Below are 20,686 nucleotides of genomic sequence, written 5' to 3'. Positions count from 1 at the left end.
CCAGGCTTTCCCAGTAGCACAAGTACCTGTCACACATTTCAGAGTTCGTGCCCTACCCTAAGCTCAACTCATGGGTATCCCTCCCACACCCAGATACTCATCGTCCTTATAACCCTGCTACTTCAGCTATGCTGTTCTTTCTGTCTTCTTACCCCTCCTCTCTTATCTCATCTCCTTCCTCCCCTTCTCTCTGCTCTCCTGTGTGTCCCCTCTCCTTATCTCTCGGCTCTGCTTCTGCCTCTCTCATGGCCAGGTCCAGTCTGCTAGCCACGTTTAGGCTACGACTTTCTCCCTCTGCTCTAGACTCATCCAGCTTCCTCTGGCTGTTCTCTCTCTCTCTCTTTCTTTCTCATCTATTAAAAAAAAACCTACACCTTCACGATACCATGGAGCAGTCATGGCATCAGAATTATACACTAACCAGGCAGAAGAGTGAGGTTGGCATGCACGTAATCTTTCCCTCGGGTTGTGGAGGTTCAAAGCTTGACCCCAAACGACATTTGTTACCTCTCACTCAGTTTTCTCATCTACAAAATGGAGACTCTGGAAATACCTATTGCAGAGTATTTGATCCCAGAGTTAATTGAGATATATCACATGATAAATGTTCAAAAGCAGTTAGTGTAGAAGTACTAATTGTAGTTGTTATTTTTAGTAGCTGCAGGAACATTGAAAGGCAGTTTTGTGAGCTGAGAGCCTACTTTCCCATCACACCCACCGTCTTCAGGAACACCCACTTAGCTGTTGCGGACCCTGGACGTAGCCTAGAAGCTGTCTGCCTCAGCCACTGTATGCTCCATCAAGTGGTGGAAAAGGCAGTAGAGGTGGCCCAATGACTCCTTTTTTTTTTGTTTGTTTGTCTTTTCACAACACTGACCCTGACCCTTAAGGAGTCGCAGAACATTCTTTGTGGGAAAGGAGCCTGTGAGAACATTTTTCCATTTTTATTTTTCTTACTTAGAAATAAAGACGAGCTGTGCCCGCCACACCTCCCAGATGGCTGGTATCAGAACACAGTGCTTCTCTGGAAGGGTCCGTGTCTGGGCCACAGGGCTTAGGAAGCATGAACGAGGCTGTAAAGAAGTGGGGAGCTGCCTGCTGCAAAGGCTGGAGTGTACTCGGGCCTGGCTGCCTCTGTCTGCCTCACCCCCCTGTCTTACTCAGACTTGCGCTTATGGCCTCTCATTGGCTTGGAAAGAGAACCTGGGAATCTTTCAAAGGCCTGGGCCCTGCCATGTTTTTCAGGAAGGCTACACATTTCCTTCATCCTGGAGTAAGGCTCCCCGCAGCACAGTCCCTGGTGGCACCCCTCCCGGTGTGCCGTGCTCAACACCTCAGCACTGTGTGATCTGTGTTGAGGCCAAGAGCATCTCTCAGCCCTCCATGGTGTCCTGTCTGTGCTCAGCTCTAGTCCCCATTGGTCCACTCCACAGCTACGCACCTAACACCTCCATGGCTCTGGGTTACATCCAGCCCCTGACCACCATAGTTTCTCCAAGCTCCGCTCCTGATGAGTCAGGTAACCATCCCAAAATGTGGCTGAGTGGTTGAGGGTGGTCTGATGCTTGTACCAGGCATCAGAAACAGGTGGCATCTCCATGGAGTCCTTGGGAAACACTCTGTGATAATGACTTCCTGTGGGCAGTCTTCATGATGGGAAAGAGGCTGGGCCTTTTGAGGGCCCCTGCTGCCACCAGTCAATTTTAGAGAACCTGAGCTCTGAGCTCCTGTCTAGCTCAGGGTTCATCTCAGGCCTGGACCCATACAGTTCCCAACCTCCACACAGGGCCCTTTCACAGCTAAGTCCAGCACCTTTTTGTCAGCCTTAGAGACCCTCCAGGGTCCAGGCCACAGACCCTCATTTGCCCCTCCCTCAGGGTTCTGCCACCTGTAAGCTCAGCACACACAACCAGCCTCTGTAGTATCTGATAACTCCTGCTGGCCAGGCCAGAACAGCCTCCAGTCAGCAGGTACAGCACCACCAGTCCAGGCCTACCCAAAAGAGCCGGGCATGAACACAGCCCTGGTATGTCATCACTCCCAGGATCTGTCATCAGAGAGGATGTCAGCATTAACGCTTTAGGGATTGTCACCCACACAGCCCAGGAGAAAAGACAGGCAAAGAAGTAACAGGTAGATCAGGATGGGGCCAAAGACCTTCCAGTCCCGCTACAGGTGAATATCCTAAGGGAAGGTGAAGCCTCATTAGACTGCAGTCCACCAGCCTGTCTAAATCAATGGTTCTCAACCTTCCTAATGCTGTGACTCTTTAGTAGAGTTCCTCCTATCGGGATGGCCCACACACACCCCATAAAATGTTTATTGGTACTTCATAACTTTAATTTTGCCACTGTTATGAATCATAAGGGGGTCGCAACCCACAGGTTGAGAACCTCTAAACTCCACTTAGCTTGTAAATAGAGTACCCTGAGGGATGTGTGCTGTGTTCAGTTTGCCCACTTTGGCCTCCTCAGTCTCCAGGGACCTAGAATATGCCCCCAAGGGTTGCCTGGTCTCTGTGGTGGGAAGGCTGGGAAGCTGGGAGGGGAAAGGAGCCTTCCTGTCTAGCCTTCTGGGTCCAGCATGGCCTCCTGGGCGGAGGAAGGCATTGAGAAACAGAGCAGAATGTGCCGGATTCTTGGAATCCCCCCTCTTGTGAGAGGTCAAGGTCAGGCCACTGCCCTGGCCTCTATTTCCTGGGCCCTGAGACTTTGGTGCCAGCACAACCCTCCGGGAGGAGCAAGTGCTGGTAATTACTGCCAGGCCTCCCTTTCTTCAGGAGACTTCCTACATGCCCCACACTTCAGCCAGCCACAGCGGCACAGAAGTTTTCCCTTGTCCAAGGCCACGTTCTCATATGCTTCTTCAGTCTGACAAGTTCCCATCCTGGATCTCTCTGTGTTTTAGCAAAAGGGACTTTAGACACAGTACTAAGAGCACCCCCACCCAAAATAAAGTGCCATTCGCTTTCATCTTTTTCCTCTCTGAATATTATGGCTGTCAAAAATGTTACATTACCATCTACCAACGCTGAGGTTACGTGGCGGACTTCAACAATGGGCGTTTGTCTCCATGGGCAAATTCTGCCACGGCCCTGTCTCCCTTACTCAGGTGTTTCCATCTTCATAGACTGCCCTAACACAGGGTCAGCAGGGAAGACTGGAAGGAGAAATGTATATGCCGGTGTCCTGTGCATTTCTTCTGTTCCCTTCTGCCTGGAACATGGGGCGAGAACCCGTGATGAGTCGTGGGCAGGTTAACAGGAGATTAGGGGTTGTGCAAGTATCTTGGAAGAAGGATTCATGCCGCAGAAGTTTTCAGGGTCTTCTCTTTCAACCATGTTGAAAACTTCTAATAAGATGAGAGCTCTGACTTCCCTAAGGGGTCTGAATTTCAGCTTGACTCCCTAGTACACTGAAGCTGTGGGTGTCGCTTGCCTTGCCCTTTAGGCTCACTTGCTGGCATTAGAGCCAGCTGAGCAGGCATACACACGCTCCTGAGCCTGCTCCAGCCGGGCTGCTCTTCTCATTGCTGGTCTGGCTTTAAAGTAGGTAATTCAGTGTCTGAACCCTGGTTATGAGCCGTGTGGCCTCCACTCCTGCGCAAGATCCGCCGTCCGTCGGCAGTTTTTGTACAGCTGCGACAGAGCTGGGAAGGTGAATGAAGTTAGGTGGACTGTGCCAAGGCCCGCATTGAGTGCTTGGAATCGGGACGAGTCTTCTGGGAATAGGGGTATGCCCACCTTGGTTTCCCGCCCACACCACTTGCCTCTTCTGGCTTCTTCTTACTTTGTCATTTTTCCTCCCATTAAAGACCTAATCTTTTATTTCAACCATACTGGGGAAATCTTTTAGGAGGAGGACCAGCTGTCTACTCCTCTCTTCCTCAGTGCCTTGTGGGTAAGGTTTAGCTTCTAAAGGGTCCAGGCATTAAGCATCTTCTAGTACCCTACTTCCCCATCGAACAGAAAGGACCGCTTATTTCCCCTTTTTTCGAGATGAAACAAGCTCAAATAGTTTAAGCAAATTGCCCAGGGACACTCAGATGATAAACACGAGGGGCTGGATATAAAGGCTCTTTGGAAGCCCGAAGCCCACACACACACACACACACACACACACACACACACACACACACACACTCTTAACTGGCCCATTGCCTTTCTAGAAGCACTTGTTGTAGAGTGATGTGTAGATTTTCTGGAGCCTGGGGAGAGAGTTAGCCCACTGGCCCTTGACCCAAATGGCCAAAGCTGGCTATGCTTGCTACGCCATGTGCCGGCTCTTTACAGACTTCCCGGATCTTTTCTCTCCTTATCCTTTCCACTTGCCGTGTTCTCATCTGAAGCCACGGATCCTCACAGTTTCTGCGCAGACACCTCCCAGGCTGTAAGTTACCAGGCTGAGGCCTTCCTGTGAACACCGAGCTTCCGCACTGTGACCTCATGGTGTCCTTTGGTAGTCTCTCCGAGGGCTTTAGCTAATGGATTCTTGACTGTGGAGAGTGTTTACAATAAACAAAGAAGGCTTTTTGTTTTGGGGTTTTGTTTGTTTGGTTGGTTGGTTGGTTGGCTTTGTTTTGTTTTTCATTCCAGTGTCCATCTCAGGATGTCACATGTGTAACAGAAACATTCTACCATTAAGATATATCCCCAGCCCTAACATGGCCATTTTTCATTTTGAAGCTATTAGATGCTTTTTTTTTTTTTCATTTTGGGTTTTCCAAGACAGAGTTTCTCTGTGTGGCTCTGGATGTCCTGGAACTCACTCTGTGCACCAGGCTAGCCTCAAACTCAGAGATCCACCTGCCTCTGCCTCCCGAGTGCTGGTATTAAAGGCTTGTGCCACTACTGCCTGGCTACTTCTTGTTTTTTAAAAGCTTAATCATAAAATAACAATGATCCTGGTCAGAGGGTGGAGAGTCCTTCAGGTTGGATGGGAAGACAGGATAGTCTGCTTCTCCGCCCTCCTAAAGCCCAGTTGCCAGCCTCTGGGGATGGAGCTTGGCCTCTGACACCATGTTACGTAGTTCTTATTCCTGGTGATAGAGCCAGCTCTCTCCAGGCAGAGGAAAGCCCTCTGCTGTCTCATACATGGTCCCATCCACCATCCAACGGTCATGCTTCCCAGAGCAGCCCCCAAGGTTTTCCCAGGGTGAGCCCACCCTGCAGACGGGACAGGCTGCATGTGGATGTGTGGGCTTGCCTTGTCATTGCATGGATTATCATTCTTGTATTGCCAGCTACACACAGAAGTGCTGGAGCCATCCCTAGAGAACAAGAGGGTGAGAATTTGGTACCTGCCCTCTGGTGTTTATAGTAACTGGGAAGAGAGGGAATGTTTTCCAGAACCTAGAATTCGGGATAGCAGAGGCCCTCCAAACTGCCTGGCGTTCTGACCTCCACTGACACCCTTTCCTGTATCAGCTTCCATTTTGTTCAGGAAGTTCCCTGGAACATTTGCCACCTGGTTGCCAGCCCATGGCAGCACAGCACATCTGTGAGCAGGAGACCTGTATTCCATGGGGAAAGGAAGCAAAATATCTGAAGAATAAATTTCCAAATTGTCTATGATCCTTCCTCCATTCTAAAGCAAAGGACATAAGTGCTAAATCAGGCCCTTGCCAGTGCTAATGAGAAAACCCAGGGAACACAGGAGTCTCATTTTTAAAATCCCAAAATTTTAGTCTTATCACCGGTGCAACATAATACAGTAAGTACGTTAATTCTAATCTCCCCAGGCTCCCCCCCCCCCAGAATCCTTTTCAGCTAAGGCTGGCAAGAATGAGCCGCCCACTTACTGCAGACAGGAGCCAAGTCTGATTTGGATTCCGTCCCTTGCCCAGGGCTTCAAATAGTGACTGTCCAGTGTGAGTGGACATGGCTTTGCCCCCTCGGCTACCTTCACAGTTACTCAGTCCCCTCAACAATGAATAGAAACCTACTGTGTGCAAGGCACAGTCTTAGAAGCTAGGAAATGTCAGAGTCCAGCCGAGTTCATCTCTCCGTGAGAGCCAGTAAGCCGAGGAGGGCACGGTGATTTATAGGCCAAGCCTGGCAGCCGACCTTGTCCCCAGCGTAGACTCATTTCTACAAGCCTCTCTTCCAAGCGATTATTCGCTGTTTGTGCTGCTTGGGGCTTGGCATGCTTCTGCAATTCCTTTGACCAAAGAGAAAACGGGAACCTTGAAGTAAGTACTTATCTCGCGAAGAGAGGCTGGTGGAGGCAGAGCTGTGCCTCTTGTTGGGGAGCCTGCCTGGCCACCGTCAGTGCTGCGCTGTAACGATAATGGATTTCTTCAGTCAAAGCTTTACTCTGAAGAAACCCTCCCTCACTCAGAGGTGGTTTTCTTTTTTCTTTTTTTTTTTTTTTTTTTTTCTTCCTCCTCACCTCTCTGAGGCAAGTAAAAGAAACCCTTGCCAGGCCAGGGAGATGGTTGTCTGTCTTATGCGAGGGTGTAGCAGAGCCCGCCCAAACTGGAGTGCCCAGCTTTTTATCTGCATCTCTTTCCACTACACCAAACCCAGAGCTGGCAGGAGGGTGGAAGAGACACAGGCCGAGTGCCTGCTTCACCAGCTATGAGCGCCGGGGAAGATGGGAGCTGTCAGACCCTGAAGCAAAGTGCTGAGCTGCCCTGGATCAAGAGGTGCTGAGGGGAAAAGAAGCTGTGAATCACGGTGATGGATGTTCACGGCTCATGGGTGGGTGATCGTGCATGTACTGGTGCCAGGGTGGCCCAGGCTGGCAGTAGAGGGCGGGTGTCCCATTTCGGCAATATGATATCAGTATAGTCCAAGAGAGGAGGAACGTGAGGTCCGGTGTTTGCGGCCTTCAGCTCGGAGAGGGGCTAGAACAGATGGGGGGCCCTAACTGCTGCTAGCTGGTAGCATGACAGCTCTTGAGGACAAGAATTGCTGTGTGTCCCTTCTAACATCCCAATAAGAAGGCTGGCTTCAAAAGTCCAGACGTCTCTGAGGGACTCCATCGTACAGGGAACACATGTGGTTTGGAAATATCACAAGAATTCAGTGCTTCTCCATTCCCTAGCTGCTAAGCAGGACCAGGAGGCGTGCTCCATGGGGTGGAGGGAGAAGGCAGGCTTCGTGGATTTTCCACTGATGCAGTTTAAAAGTAAGTTCTCCCGTGTGATTTTCATCCAGGCTTAGATTATTGTTCTCGGCTTGATGACTTGGTGATCTTGTAAGAATCCATACTGTTACTTCAAGAGCATGCTTTGTTTTTATAATACTTCCCTGAGCTGGCCAAGTGGTCCAGGTACAGCCACAGTGCAGGCACTCTGACCAAACACATGACTGTTCCTAAGTGCTGAGAGCTAAGTATTCCTGTCTAGATAAGTAGCAGTGGGGAAAGAGCCAGAGAGAACCTGGGCTCTGAAGCTTTGGGCTAGAGCCAGGCCTGGGCCTAGGAGAGGACTCCCTAGTTATTCTGTTGCCCACTGTTTTTCCTGAGCCTTACAGTCTGGAGAGCAGTGGAGAGCAGTGGGGTTTGGCCTTGGGGACTCCTTTCTTCTTCTCTGCGGTACCACATGACCACAGAGCATGGCATTTCTATTTGATGCAGTCAGTGCCTTGGTCTGAGGAGAATGTCTGTGTTCCCGGGTCCCTTGGCCAAGAAGTGCTGCCCAGAGCTCACTGGCATCTGTTCATGCCCTGCCTCCTTCCCTCTCCCATATGACCCAGCAGCCAAGGGACAGATCCTTCTGGCTAGGCAGTTGGACAGACCTAAAAGGGAGGAGATTCAGGGCCAGGCCCCAAACCCCTGTCTAGATCTTTTATGCTGGCTGGGGGCTGTTGTCTGCTTTGCCTGGAAAGGGGAAGGTGCAGGAGCAAAGACTCCCCTCCCTCCTCTAAAACTTAGCGAGTAGCCAAGGAGCCAGGGAGCCTGCAGAGCTGGGGCCCCTGGCTATTTTTAGAAAGTGATCAGGTACACAGTAGCCAGTTGTCTTTTCCACCTGTTGGGCTCATTACAGCGCTCCAGTGTCTGTGTCCCAGTCCCTGCCAGTTTTGCAGGAGAGCAAAACTGCAGCCTAGGCCTGCATGAAGTTCCTCTCAGTGTAACTCAGCCATCTCTCTGGCCCCCATCTGGCCATGCAGTGACATCACCAAGATCCTTGGGGAAATAGGTATTTTGTCCTTAAATGAAGATACTGACACTGATGCTAGCTAGCTTCCTCTGCTTTGACAGGCAGGGAAAGGCCAGGAGGTAAAGACGTTTCCGGAAGATTCTTGAATTAGAAGTCTACCATAAGGAGTGTTGAGTCATGAAGCAGAAGGTTCCAGAGTCTTTGTTTTACATCAAGAAAATGCACAGAGTATACAGGGAAGCTGAGGCATGCCCACGAGCACCTACAAGTGCAGGGTATTGTGGGTATTCAGGTAATTATAGAGAAAGATGTACGGGGTATGCCCTGGAAGGAGACTGGGCTATGGGGGGGACTGCAGAAGGGCCAGCACTTCAGCAGAGGGGTTGAAAAGCTGTACTCAAAGCTAGGAACCTGGAGGCGATTCACGAGATGTTGGTGCAGAGAGCTCTTCGGAGACTCAGGCTTTCTATCGTGGTGATGAAACACCAGGACAGAAATCGAGTTGGGTTTACTAGGCTTCCACGTCCGTGTCATAGCCCACTAGTGAGAGAAGCTGGAACAGGAACTCAAACAGGGCTGGAACCTGAAGGCAGGAGCTGATGCAGAGGCCGCTGAGGGGTGGTGCTATGGCTTAGCTCTCTGGCTTACTCAGCCTGCTTTCTCACAGAACCCTGGACCACCAGCCCAGCGGTGGAACCACCACCATGGCCTGGGCCCTCCCTCATCCATCGCTAATTAAGGAAATGCCTTACAGCCAGAGCTTCCTTCTCAATTGAGGCTCCCTCCTTTCAGATAACTCTAGCTTGTGTGTCAAGCTGACCTAAGACCAGCATAGAGACAAACGAGGTAAGCTGAGCAGTAACAAGTGTGAAAATCCAGGCATTCTTGGGAAGGTTGTCAGAATGCAGGAAACGCTCCTGTAGTTCAATGCAGAGACACCAGGGGCATGATAGCCTGGAGGCTGCTCTGCGCCCTACCCCGCAGACTGTCCTGGGGTCCCCCTGTTTGTAACAGCATCAGGCTTAGACAGCGTCTTCACCCCGGCTCCCACTTCAGAGGAGAATCTCTCAAGTGTGATGAGCTAGAACTTGGGGTGGCGCTGGCCCGACTGGCTTCCGTAAGCCCATTTTTTAATGTCTCTGCCCAGCCTCACACTCAAGGCCATCACACCAGTAATTCAACATTACCATGGTGGGAGTCTACACAACAGAGGCTAGTGAATGCTACTAATCAGGGACAGGGTGGGGTTTATTTGTCTTTGTTCCTGTTGCCACCACAGCTGAGCGTTAAATGTTTACCAGTACAGCTAGGGGAATGGGGAGCCCAAGGTGGTTTAATGCTGAGGGCTCACCTGTTTGGATCAGCAGGCACTGGTACAGTGCATTTGTGGAGATGAGTGAGGCCTGTTGATGAGTCCACAGGGTAGTAGGGTCGGGGCATTGGTCATCTGTTGCCCCATCATTCTGAAGCCAGATTTCTTAACATTGACTCCCAAGATCACAGACACTAGACAGAGAGACGAGAAAGGGACACAGGCAGACAGACAAATTGACAGACAAGCAGGCAAAGGGGCAGGCAGACAGACAGACACACGGACAAAGATTGACCGCCCTGTTTGCCTTTCTGCTCCATTATCTGAGTACATTCTGCCCCACCCCCAGCCACCTGAAGGCTGCTTTCAGTTCTTTAAATGGGACCTGCTATTGACAAGTGGCACCCAGGGACAGGATCTGGGGTGCTGCCTAGACCCGGGCCTTTCAGTAGCTCCCCTGTTGCCTGCATGCAGGGCCGAGGAGCCTGCTGGCTCAGAGGGGGTCATCAGGTCTTAGAGGCTACTGGACTTCTGAGTGCAGAATTGGTGTCTAGGTGATGAGTCTAGGAAGTTCCAGGTAAAGGGCAGCAGGATTTGCTCAAGGATTTTAAATTACAAAACGGCCCTCAATTACCTTGTAAGGTGAGGGACTCCCCTAAAGGTAAGGAAACTGAAGGCACACACATGGTAAGCTGTCCTGCCAAGGCTGCTGAGAGAATTAGGCAGACCCCAGGCCTTGAACCTGAGTCCTGGGATTCCACATCCTAAGTTGCTTCCCTGCACCGAGGGCTTTATGAGACTGGTCCAGATAAACCCAGACGCCAGAAGCTAGCAGTGGTGTGCAGACTGGGCCAGCACTGTCCCCATGGGACGTGCTTCTCAAAACTGGACATTAACCAGCCGCAATGAATACACTGTTGCATTTTGTTGCTCTTTTGGGGGAAAAAAAAGAAAGAAAGAAAACCTGGCTTCTAAGAGCTGTTGTATTTTATTTTTCTATAAAGAAGGAATTAATTTTAGTCTTTCTTTTTGGTTTAAAATGTTGTTCTTTGCTTTTTCCGCCCTACAATTTAAAAGGAAACATTTGTCTGTTGAGAAAAGAAATGATAATTATAGACTAAAAATTGTTTCTATTCTGATTTGAAAAAGTGACAAAAAAAATTCTATCGCGCAGATGGGGCCCTGCTGACAGAGGGTGTTTAGCAATGAGGCCCTGGGCCAGTTTGGGGCTCAGAATGGCATTCAAGGGGACTTTGGACTTGGTGTATTTTGGGGGCAAGGGTCTGTTTTCAGGGCTGTAATCCTTTCTGTGGGGTCTTGAAAATGCGTCCCCCTCCTGTGGTTCTCCAGGAAGTGAATCGTGTCTGTGGGGAGGGGGTTCTGTGTGGCATGGCCCCTGTCAGGTAAGCTTCATGCAAGAAGAGCCAGGGGCTTCCTTGAGTGTGTCTGAGCCAATAGAACCACTGGCTTTACTCCTTCAGCCTGGACGTTTGCCTTTCAGCCTCACACAATTACAATTGCTCCAAGTCTTTCAATCGATATAGCAGGAAACTGATTAGACTGTGAAATTAAACTAATAATGCCTTGCTATTAACCTTCAATCAATGGGGAATGAGCTCAGAGGGAAGGCTATTTCCTGGATCCACAGCAAACTCTCGATACACGTATGTGCTTTTTTGAAGAGACTTCAAGGTGCATATACACCCTGCCCGCCTTTCTATTCTGTAAAAGCAGGCTGGTTTACGTGTCATCTCTGGCCACCCTAGCGAAGCGGGCAGCATGGGTTGTGTGGGGGTCAAGACAGGGAGACACATGTCTCAAGGTTGGCTACATCAGGGCACTTGAGCCTTGGGATGGCTGGGAACTCTTATCAATGCATCTGTTGTGGGAGTGATCGCCATGGGCCCCTGCCCAACCTTGACTGCCCCTGGTCACTAGAGAGTTTGAGGTTAACACCAGGTGTCAGGTGAGGACCTTCCTGCTGGGTCATCCTAGGGAACAAGGCAGAAGGGCAAGAGAGCCTGCACAAGGGAGAAGGGGAGAGCAGCAACTCATCATTTCATCTCATTAACCTACTGCAGTAATGATGCAATTAATCCCATCCAAAGAGTGCCCTCATCACCCAAACACATCCCAGTAGTCCATACCTCCCAACACTGTTACATTGTGACATAAATCCCCAACATCCAAGCTTTAGGAAGCACCTTCAAACCATTTGGGTCACCTGTTAATCAGAGTATGGACCTAAGTGTATGGGGTTCTGCATGGATAGGGGAGTTGGGCCATGGCAGTGTTTTCTAAAGAACCCCTTGTGTTCAACTTCAGGAAATGGCAGTGTTGGGTCCTCCTCACATTCCTCCCCTTCTCCCTCACCTGTCTGTCTATCCCAGTTTACCTCAGGTGATGGAGACAGTGAGCCCTTGAGAGCAAGGAAGGATGCTGTGGCTGCTTCCTGAGTCACACTGCTCACCGCTGACACCTAACTTGGGAAACAGTGTGTGTCTGGTCCAAAATCCCAGTACTCCGCTTAGGCCAGCCTCCCAGTCTGAGCCTGCCTCTGGAGCTCACTGAGATTGGGCCAGGCCCCAACCCTGAGCTAATGCCCTTTCAGTCAGGACCTAGACAACCCGAGTGGCCATCACTTGCACACTACCAGTGATGCCTGACACAGTGTCAGGGGCTGCTTCTCGGGTATTTCTGTGTCCTGAAAGGTACTTTAGGGAGTGCTTATCACTCCCTAAAGAAGCAAGGGAGGATTTCTTTGAGCCCTGAGCAAGCATCAAGACCAGCTCAACCACAGGACGTTGGTCCTCTGTTTATTTTCATTTGCTCTTGGCTTCATAGCCTCAGCCCTGCAGACCACTGAAGGCAGTTCCTCACCCCGGTTTAGAGAGTAAAATTAAGGAGGTGACCAGGGAGTTAGTACCCTGATTCTCTCAAGGGTTAGTTAGCCTTGAATTTGCATGGTCTTTGTCCTGAAGTTCTGACCAGAACTTCCAGGAGGAGGGGCGAGAGGCTAGCCCGCCTCTACCGCAAGCCCTTCCCCTTGCTGGGTCTCCCAGCCAGCCTGTCAGCTCCATCACCGTGGAGCATTGCCAAGGATCAGACCCCCTCTCTAAAAGTGGTGATGGTATTTAATAACTAATTACTCTAATGATCCTGCAGAAATGCTGGAGACCTGTTTTAGGAGAGATGTCAATTAGAGCCATCTGCACGGTGAATAAAGGAGCCCTACCCCAGCTGTACTGTTGAAACATGTTAGCGTTTTCCTACCAGCGGCCATATGGTACTTACCGAAAGCGAATTGTTCACACTGCACAGCCCGCGCCTCCTGATGAATACTAGCATTTTGTTTTGGAAAATAGTTCTTCCATCGTGTGGAATATTTTTCAATGCAGTAAACAGCAAGTTGGAAGCTGGCAGACCCTAGAATGAAGGAAAAAAAAAAGATTTTCCATTACCTTAAGATGCCCTTCCTTCAAACCCAGCCCTGCCCACCTGCCTCGCCCAGCCCTACACCCCACCTGGACCCAGTTCTAAGCATCTGTCTCTGAATCTGTTCTGGGAGCAGGGGTCACGGAAGGTTCTCATCCTACCCATCTCTGCTTTTCTACTCTCAGGAAATCAGGAGCAGGAGGTCTACAGCTGTATAGAGTTGGAACCCGATGCTCCATCTGGAAGGGCACAGACCTTGGTCAAGGGTTCCTCCTGCCAGAGCCAAAAAAGTAGGGAAGATGTTTTACTGTCTGTGTAGCTCGAGGGAAGGTATATTCAATATGGGATCTGCTCACTGTCAGAAGTGCCAAGCAGGCTAGGGGGTGGGTGGGTGGCTCAATGGATAAAGGACTTGAATACAAGTGTTAGGACTGGAGTTTAAATCCTAGAACTTCATGTAAGAGCCAGGCAGCCATGGAAGAGACGGGGGATGTGGCGGGGAGGGGGGGTGGCAAGCTGGCCATCTAGACTGTACAAAATCAGAGATCTTTGTTCAATAAATAAAGCAGAGGGTGACTGAAGAAAACACTTGCAGTCAACTTTGAGCCTCTACATAACTACATGCATGTACTGCCGGCCCCCTCGCCCCCTCGCCCCCACCCCCACCACCTACCGCTGATTAAAATATAATCAGTGAAACAAGCGCAGGTTGACATCAGGACGATAACTGGAACCGCTACGATATCGGGAACTGTTATCAGCCTGGCAGAGGACTGGCTGGAAGCCTTCTCTTCCTTGTCACTTGGTGTAGACAAACTTCAAAGCCATAGTGAACAAAGCCATGGCCATGTCGAAGCCAGCCAGCCGAGTCCAGAATATGGCTGCCCTGTGAACTGAAAACATACATGTTGTGGTTTTGTCATGTTGGATGTTTCGAACAGTGCTGAACTAGGGCCTGTCTGGTGCTGTTGGCCGGTGTCCCTGCTTTATGTGTGACAAAGGAACTGGCCGGGGTGCCCTGACCGGTGCTCCCCACTGCTGTCAGACAGTGACAGGTACTCACTACACCTCCTGGAATTCCATAACCTTAATGAATTGAAATGCCCCGTTATCAGAGTTTCATGGAAGGAGACATTTTAGTGCAACTGGCTCTGGGACCAGTAAGACCTCGCTCAGCAGCAGCCACTGTTCTGGAGCTTTCCCTGGAACCAAAGTCACCTATTAAGACTTACTAAGCAGGAAGATGGACTGTGATCGGCAGTAGAGATGGTCTGCTGCAGGTTGGATACCCGAGACATTCTTCACACAGCCAGTGGGTGCATAAGTCTCACTTACTTCCATCGCTGCAGCAACTGATCCCGTGTTCTGGAAATGGTTCTAGCTTCTGCTGCACATGTCTTCAAGGAAAATCCTCTGAGGCTTAAAAAAAAAAAATTCCAGAAACATGTTCTCAAATGTTCCTCATCCATAGGCTACACCATCTAGTTTGCTGTCTGTGTCCAGGGTATTTCCCCATGGCCTGTAGAAATGTGTCCTGAAATAACCATGTCACCATGACCCCCAGGTAACTTTTCAACAGGACACCTCAGCTAAGCCCACAAGCTACTGCTGCCTTTGTCCATGGAAGGGGCATCTCAGATATGTCATCCACCTTCCCTTTAATCCCATCCCGGTAGAATTCCACAGACGAGAACCAGTCATAGATACGGCCAAGCCTGGCAATCCTCCAGAGGCGTTAACCTTTCCGAAGTAGAGAAAGGTGGAGGGTGCTGAGGCCAATGTGACATATGCCGCCTGGCCTGAACAGGAGAGCTATGTTCAGACACTGAATTTGATTAACTGCATCATAAAGTTTGAAACTCAGTTAACTTCCTATAATGGCCTCCTGGAGCACAAAGGCTGTGTGGCTCACTGGTGGAGACGGGAAACACTCCAGTTTGCAAAGTGCTTGGCTTTGCAGAGTGGAGGCTGAGGGAGCTGGGACGGCAGCAAGTGGCAGGTCATACTCTTTCGCACCTTTCCCTGTCACCCATACCAGGGCATGACTGACAGGCCTGGACAGGATGTTTGTCACCAAGAGCAGACTTGGGCTCACTCCGGCACTCAAATCTGAATTTCTTTTGACGTTGAAACACTTTCTTCAAAAATGAACCACAGAAGCTGATCCAGTCAGCTACTTGAGAGGTTGAGTCAGGAGGGCTGCAAATCCACGGCTCTTTCTGGGCTACCGGGTGAGCTCAAGGTCAGCCATCTTAGCAAGACCCTATTGCAGAAATTAAAAGTAAAACTAGTCTCCGGCTATAGTTTAGTCTCGAGTGCTTGCCTAGCATTTTGGAGGCACCAGATTCACTTCCCAGTGCTGTGAAAGGGAGAGGAAACCACAAGAGTGACAAGACTATAGGATTACTTAATTTGAAGAGGTTGGAAAGCCTGGGAGACACCAGTGGCCTGTGGTTTGTGGGTTGGCATATGCGTGTCAGGCTGAACAAGGCTGGGTCACCCACCCTTGAGAAGAAGGGCCAGGGCAGGGCCTCTGCAAACTGAGGGACATTTAGGGAATGGAGAGTATTGGCTCAGCTCCAGGCCACCGACTGGAGAAGTATGGGCTCTTGTTGGGAGGGGAGACGGCCCTGCAGCTGTGTAGGCACATGGGCCGAGAAAAGGGACTCAGCTGGCATCAGGAAGGCTCAGGGAATGAGGGGAGTGCCCCCTCTATGGGCCTGCAGCTCAGCACCCCCTGATCTGTGGAGTAAGGGATTCTGCATGGCTGACCTTTGGGGAGCACTGAAGATTTGCTACCTACCAATATTGGCACTGCCCAGCCCTTCTCGTGAAGGCTGTATGGTGTCCTGATGTTTGGGAAGAAAATACAAGTATCAGAGGGCTGGGTGTCCATAGGCAGCAGAGAGGCCGTGTGTGTGTGTGTGTGTGTGTGTGTGTGTGTGTGTGTGTGTGTGTGTGTGTGTTGAAGGGGAAGGGTATGTAATAAACTGGGGCCCCTCTCTGTCAGTTCCTGGAGCTGTCAGTTAGCATGGGCTCTTCGATCTAGGAACTGACTTTGTGAAAGTGTCTTCTAAAGCAGTAGAGAAATGATTCATTTAAGGGGATCGTTTAGAGCTGTTGTTGTTCCTGTTTTAAGGCAAGGATGTACTGAGTCAGGGTACCAAGGAGACTGAAAACTCCCAGCCCAGAAGGACTCTAGCTTGTGGCATCAGAGAATACACACACACACACACACACACACACACACACACACCTCTCTTGGGATTCAGGCAACTGATGCAATCCCAAGAAGCTCTGAGTCAAGGGCATCACCTCTCACAGACTCCCCAGAGCCTTGGCAACAGGTAGCAGCCAGGTAGACCCAGGGGCTCTGGTTGGGTGGGGAAATTATGTTTGTATAGTTTGAGGAGTCCCCCTCTTAGGAGTCGAGCAGTGTTAATAGGAATTGGGTTTTGCAGGAATGGAAAGAACCCGATCTCTTTGTGGTTACCCACCATCCGTACTCTCGGGCAGTCAGAATGCTAATTACAAGCTAGCTACGCCTGCAACCTCTGTGAACCTGTTTGGGGCTGTTTTGCATAAATAAGACTGCTCTTAGCACAAAAACAATTTTACTAATTAACTTTATTTTAAATACGCGAGTTTTCCCATGGAGTTTAAAAAAGAAGTATATGTGCACACAACAAGGTTTACACAACTCTTTTTGTGGATATAACATTACTCCTACCATTTTAAATTGTAGTTTGAGCCCAGGGAGGAGTCAAAGTTAAAAAGTCTTTATTTGATTTGGTTGGTAGGTTGGTTAGTTTTGTGGGTTTTGTTTTATTTTGTCTTGTTTTTGACGGGATCTCACATATCCTAAGGCTGGCACTGAACTTGCTAGGTATGGGAGGATCACCTTGAACTTATGACCCGCCTGCTTCCACCTCTGAACTACTAGGCTTGCATGTACACCCTACCATTCTTGGCTTCTGTAGTGCTGGGATCAAACCCAGGGCTTCATGCATATTGTGCAAGCGCTTTACCAATTGAGGAGTTACTGTCCTGTAACTCGCCAGTTTGGGGGACACCGTTCAAGGAAGACAAGAGTCCCTCTCCTACTTTGCCACATTCCCACCACAAGCATCTGACGCTTCAACTTTAGGATACCTTTCCCCACAATGCAGAAGACAAAACCGTGCAAAGCTCCAAAGCCGCCCCAACCTCTTCTGAATCTGGGTGTGATGTTTTGTGAATCCAGGGAAGTGGCCAGCTGAGATGCCCTAACAAGACCTCCCTTGTCAGATACTCCAGACCATTTTACTTTTATATTTATATATTTACTTTTATATTTCAGAAAGATCACACACTTTCATCCCCTTGCCCTGCGCCTACTCCCTCGCGTGCATACATTAAAAAAATGACTGTCCTCACACCGTGCCCCTCCCAGCCTTTGGCTGAAATCGTAGGCGTTCTCTTCAAAGGGGGCTGCTCTGAATACCCCTGTCCCTGAAAAGCCTTCAATATTTGCCATAACCTTTAAAGCATCGCGAGATTCCGGCTTGTGTTCCAGCCCAGATGGTTTCCTTCCTCTGCTCTGTGTCTCCCCGACTGCACCCAGCTTCTCGCCTCATGTTTATCCATCTTCCACCATAGCAGCGCCCAGCCCCATCTCCACTCAACACAGTGTGCCGAAGACGGACGCAGAAAGTGGATAGATTCTCAACTGTTGAGTGAAGTAGGGAACTCCGTCTATTTGGAGCTTAAGGGCTTCAAAATGTCCCTTGCCAGGCAACTGCAGGTGGCTAATCAGTTGCAGAATTAAAAATGAAAAGTGCCATTTGTGGTAACTCAGTGCTGAAGGCACCATCCATGTTACAGCTAGATCCGCCGCTGGGTTTTGCCAGCTCCTCTGCCCATTGCAGCTGCAGTGAGTCTCTGGCTCTAAGAGAGGCCTTGGAAAGAAAGTGCAGCCTGGCAGAAGAAACCTTCAAGGCTAACGGAAATGGCCCACATCCTGAGTGGGGTGGTGGTTGGATAAATGCATACGTTTGTCAGCACTCATCAAATTATACACTTGAGATGTGAATAGTTACTTTATGGAAATCATACCTCTATAAAATCAGCTAATTAAAAAAAAAATGTGGCCAGACTAGATAGGGCGGGTACACAGGGGCCTCTCTCTGCTCTTCCTCCTGTGATCTTGCCTCTGCCGTGGGAGAGGTGGCATTAAGAAGTGTGGCTAAAGCCAGCATGTCACAGGATTGCTCTGGAGGGAAAGGACAGATCAGCTTCTGTGTCTGTAGGACTGTAATCCCCTAAGTCAAGAGCCGGGGCCCCAGGCATAGGCTCCTCCTCATCCTCTCCAAAGACCTTGTCCTCTCCTGCCCTGAAAGTCAGCAGGGCCAAGCCTCAGACAGCTTTGAGCTGGGTGTTCCTCCCCCAGAGTGGGGCGGCTTTGAATTCATGTAAAGCCAGAGGGACCTCTGACAGAGATGGAACGCCATGCTCCCTGGAAGCTCCGCTCACATCAGACAACAGGTAGAGGAGGAAGAAATCAACCTGTTCATCCGCAGATGAGAACATAAACAATATGTGACTGGCACACACCCTGGAGTATAAGGAATAAGGGATACACAATGAGGAAAGAGACTTCAGCTTGGGAAAATGGCTCCGAGGATAGAGTGTGTGCTGTACAGGCATCAAAACTGTGGAGTTCAGATCATCAGCACCCACATAAAAACCAGCTGGGCGTGGCAACTCACCTCTAACGCTAGTTCTAGGAGATGGAAAGAGAGGAGCCTGGGGGCAAGCAGGCTAGCTAGACTACCCAAATACATGACCTCTAGACCCAAGCTGAGACACTGCCTCGGTAAGAAAGGTAGAGAGAGACCAAGGAAGATAGCTGGCATCTACACACACAAGCACGTGTGTGTGTGTGTGTGTGTGTGTGTGTGTGTGTGTGTGTGCAAATGCACGGGTGCACACCCACATGCATGAAATTTCTAAGGAACCATTTAATGAATAAATGTCTATGGAAAGATAAAGTGTTCTGGAAATGGATAGGTGTATACGAAATACTGAGAATGTATTTCATGATCTTGAACATTTAAAATGGCCTGGAGCATAACATATATATGAAATGTAACACACACATACATATATCCACCATAAAAATCCAAGGTCTGAGTCCACCTTCTGGTTATCTTAAATTCTGATGTCGCACAGGTCACAGCCACTGCATGACTAGAGATTTCCGTTTCCAGTGCTGAAACCCACAGAGTAGAAAACAAAGACTATCTGTGACTGCCAATGCCTTCCTTCAAATCAGAATGACGCTCCTTTTGCCTGACAAGAGTCCTTCCTGAACACCCAGGGCGCTTTGGTTGAGACCGCTGGCTAACTTGATTTCCTCGTGTTGACCAGCTTAGGCGCTGTGAGGCCTCAGCCTGACAACCGGAGGGCGGATTATACTTTACCGCTCAGTCAACTCACGGCATCATAATTGGGGTGACCCCACGCTTAAGACCCAAGGGGCTCTAAGCTGCTGCAAAAATTAGAGCACGTTCTATAGAAGGCAGCCTGGCTGTCAGGGTGGGTTGGCTGGTGCCCTGTAATGCAGAGTGACACGCAAGCACTTGTCACAGCAGGAAGTCTGGAGCTAGTGCTGGCGGTGTCCTGCTGGGCACTCTTTAGGCACGGGGTAGAGGGCTTAGAGAAGGCCGTTCTCCCACCTTTCCGCGGGCTAGCGTTTGATGCGTTGCCTGGCATGCCTAACCTGTACCCCCTCCTCACCCCACTCTGCAGCTGCACTTTGCATGCTCAGGAGAGACTCTCCGGGGCAGTGAGTCGGAGGGGGCTGCTGACCTTTGTGTTTGCCAAACAAAACTGGAATTCTCAGTCGCCCCGTATCACTCCATAAAAGGTCTGTTGCATGTGGTCCTTTATAGAACAAAGAGGGTCTGTGGAAAATTCCCAAGCCTGTTCTACAAGCGACTACACACTCCTTACCCTAGGGTTGAAGTATGTGAGTGTGTTGTACACACGAGAAAGAAGAACAGTATGTTCTGGGATGTCCTCTACAATTTCCTCTTACCCAACGAAATAGTGAAAAACTGAACACACGCACACACACACACACACACACACGCACTCAGACACTCACAACCTCCCTTCCACACTGCATGTCTGGCCTATACTACACCTGGCGGTATTTCCCGTCTGCCTGTTCCCTCTTCTCTGAAAAGACTTACATCGTTCTTACCCACTGCCAGCCTGTCCCTGGATGTTCCTCCCCTGCAGTGTGGCTTCTATATCTGCGCTGGCTCTGACTTCTTTCTGGAGCCCACTGGTAGCGCTCAGGCTCGGTTGGCGATTCCTACGGTAGGCATGGGCTCACAGCTGCAGCAGACCTGCCTCTGAATTCTTGGATACCCTGTGGCCCCCAAGGAGGAGTCTCTCCATCCCTTTTCCTTTTTATTATGCCACTGTGAAAGAAAGAGCATTTAAAGGCCTTTAGGGTCATGGCCAGAGGTGAATTTGAGCAAAGTACATGAAAATGTCATAATGAAACCCATTATTTTATAATGACAGTTTTCAAAGTGCTGTGAAAAAAAAATCATAAAGGCCTTTAGCCAGGGCAACTAACTCTCAATTGGGTTGGACCGGTAGAGTAGACAGAAAACATGAGCTCCATGATGCTTTCTGCAGAAGAGCAGTGAGGAGAGGGAGGAAGCCCCTGAATATTGAAGGAGCACCCTGTGTAACCACCTGCCCCCCAGACTGTACTGTTGCATTTGTTTAGTGCTCAGGAGGCAGAGTTGGACCCAGAAGCCAGCCGTTAGCCAGATCAGG

At 49.9% G+C, this 20,686-nt stretch overlaps 1 protein-coding gene across 6 annotated transcripts in view; it reads left to right on the top strand.

Moving 5' to 3' along the window:
* Positions 1-20,686, top strand: part of Klhl29 (kelch like family member 29) — a 294,873-nt gene that overhangs the window by 122,067 nt on the left and 152,120 nt on the right. Inside the window, exon 1 of one of the 6 annotated variants that reach the window (XM_060365564.1) lies at positions 6,523-6,645. The exons of the other annotated variants lie outside the window; for them this stretch is intronic. The gene's annotated coding sequence lies outside the window, so the exon portion shown is untranslated. Of the gene's footprint in view, positions 1-6,522; positions 6,646-20,686 lie in introns of those variants that run through there. 6 annotated transcript variants of the gene reach the window in all.

Source organism: Meriones unguiculatus, chromosome 1 (assembly GCF_030254825.1).
Source record: "Meriones unguiculatus strain TT.TT164.6M chromosome 1, Bangor_MerUng_6.1, whole genome shotgun sequence".
In the NCBI taxonomy this organism is placed as follows: domain Eukaryota; kingdom Metazoa; phylum Chordata; class Mammalia; order Rodentia; family Muridae; genus Meriones; species Meriones unguiculatus.
The sequence above is the reverse complement of the archived record's forward strand: the minus strand, read 5'-3'. Positions and strand labels throughout refer to the sequence as shown.